This window comes from Micropterus dolomieu, linkage group LG09, assembly GCF_021292245.1.
Source record: "Micropterus dolomieu isolate WLL.071019.BEF.003 ecotype Adirondacks linkage group LG09, ASM2129224v1, whole genome shotgun sequence".
In the NCBI taxonomy this organism is placed as follows: domain Eukaryota; kingdom Metazoa; phylum Chordata; class Actinopteri; order Centrarchiformes; family Centrarchidae; genus Micropterus; species Micropterus dolomieu.
This window is the reverse complement of record NC_060158.1, coordinates 259,265-261,434: the sequence shown is the minus strand read 5'-3', so window position 1 is coordinate 261,434 and position 2,170 is coordinate 259,265.

Genomic DNA, 2,170 nt, shown 5'->3' with positions numbered 1-2,170 from the left:
TAGATTCATTTAAGGACACTGAACCCAGGCAGTCCTGGTTGATTTGGCGATACCCGTGGTTACAGTGGTACCCAAGTACAGCAGACAGTGGTTGAGCAGCTGCTCTGTCAGAAACACAACAGAAGAGCAGCTGGTGGTTCGGTTTAGTGCAACCAAACTATCTCATGTTGTTTTAATTAAGAGGTCAGACAAAAAAATAACTGCAACTGCTTACCCCATGGGAAGTTTTACACAAAATTGCAGTAAAGTTAGTCACCTTGTTGAGAAGTTAAGAGGTGTGCAGCCTGTTGCCTGCAGCTCTTCATCTAACAGCTCACCTTCTTGTTAAATCACACTTTTGCAAAAGTAAAAAGGTCAGCTGATGAACAAATTGCATTGCATTTATTAGTCGGCAAATATTGGGTTAGCGATAGCAGTGAGGCTGTTATCAGTGAGACAACATAGTTTCCTGCGAATCCCTCATATATATATATAAAAACCACTACACAGAAAGATAATTACTGAATGTAAATATAATGAATATGAATATGTCATTTCATGTGTGTGGGGAAAAACACCCGTTTTAGGGAAATCATTACATCAATTCAAAGTTTTGCAGCAGGGTCTCTCGATCGCTCTCTCCTCCTGCATTTCTTCGCTATCCCTCCCTCCCTCCCTGACTGTTTATGTAATTGTTAGTTTTGAGATGCAGAGAGGAATCATCTCAATCTCCCTGCATGAGGCGGCACTTTCGGCGCATTTCAAAAGCGATATCATGCTGCTGTCGACCTAGGAGGCTCGGGCGCCGATTTAAGTCTTCGGCTCCAGTTTTGAAGTGAAGGCCTAATTTATGTGCCATTCAAACAGCGCCTTTAATCTTACTCAGACTTCCCAGGCGCTGCTGGGTGCTTCAAAACACTTCCAACAGATTGTTCATCGGTCTCAAGTCTCGGAGGAAATATCTGCTTTATTCAAGGCTCCCTTCCACAACACTCGATGAGATTGACAAGTTCTGGGGGGGGTTGTGCCATGAGTGGACTACTGAAAGCACACACACTCAGAACTGCTGTGTGTGGCAGCAGGACTTACTAATTGTTTTTACAGTTATATGGAGGAAAAACACTGGTTTCATTCTCTATGGTGAAAGTTCAGGAACAATGAAGTCTCCACAGATTGTGTATTATGTAAATGAATTTATGCCGTGTTTGCTACAGCACAGAAGTGTCTGAAGGGCTACCTAACAGAGAACTTAAGTCCCTCCACTTCCTGTGGACCACCATGGGACCGGTAGTCAATGGCAAGAGAACAAATATTTTTTGATCCCGTTTGAATTTTGAATTACACATGATGTTTGTCAAGAAAGTCACAGCTTATTGTAAAACCGCTTAAGTAAAGACCACAAACCCAAAAGTCCTGTATGTATCTTTACTTTTTCACCCAGTGACTGAAGCTAACGTCAAAACACTTACATGTAATCATTTTCTAAATTCACAACAGGTTTTCATCTAATGAAATATTCTGCTTCAGTCCATGTTTGCTGGCATTTGGGCCAATCTAGCTGCGTATCAGAGTTGATCTCTCTACACTGAAAACGACTGAAAATGCACTTCTAGTGGCCGTTCACGTACACTGGGCATGCGCGTGCCGGTGTAAACATGAAGCAGATGGTCTCTCTCTTCCGTAGTTACAGAAGATTTGGTGAAAGAATAAAGCACAACAGACTCAAGATGTTATTTTGCATGGACTAATAACGAGCTGGGACGGTTACTGAACGTAACACAGGAGTTCAAAGCGGCTGTGGCGCCGGTAAACAGGAGTTGTTGCAAAGTAAATACGGCGACTGCGAGTGTTATTTGCACAGTACAAAATATTTTTATAAAAATACCCTGTCAAAAATGCAGCATCATGTTTCTACTTTGCATGACTTATGAGACCTTCGTTTTTGCCCGTCTAAATTCCGGAGTTTCAAAACGAAAAACGGCATCGGCAGCATTTTCAAACTTCTCCGTTTTAGGTTTTCGTTTTAGACGAGAGGTGCAAACGTAGCATAACAAAAACGCAGTCGTGTGGATGGGGCCTTAAGCTAATCTTTCAAAAAAAAAAAAAAAAACTGAATCACTACCGTTTGCCCTTACTGCACATTAAACGAGGCGCGCAACTGTATTAACGGAGAACTCCAGCAGGAACCCAA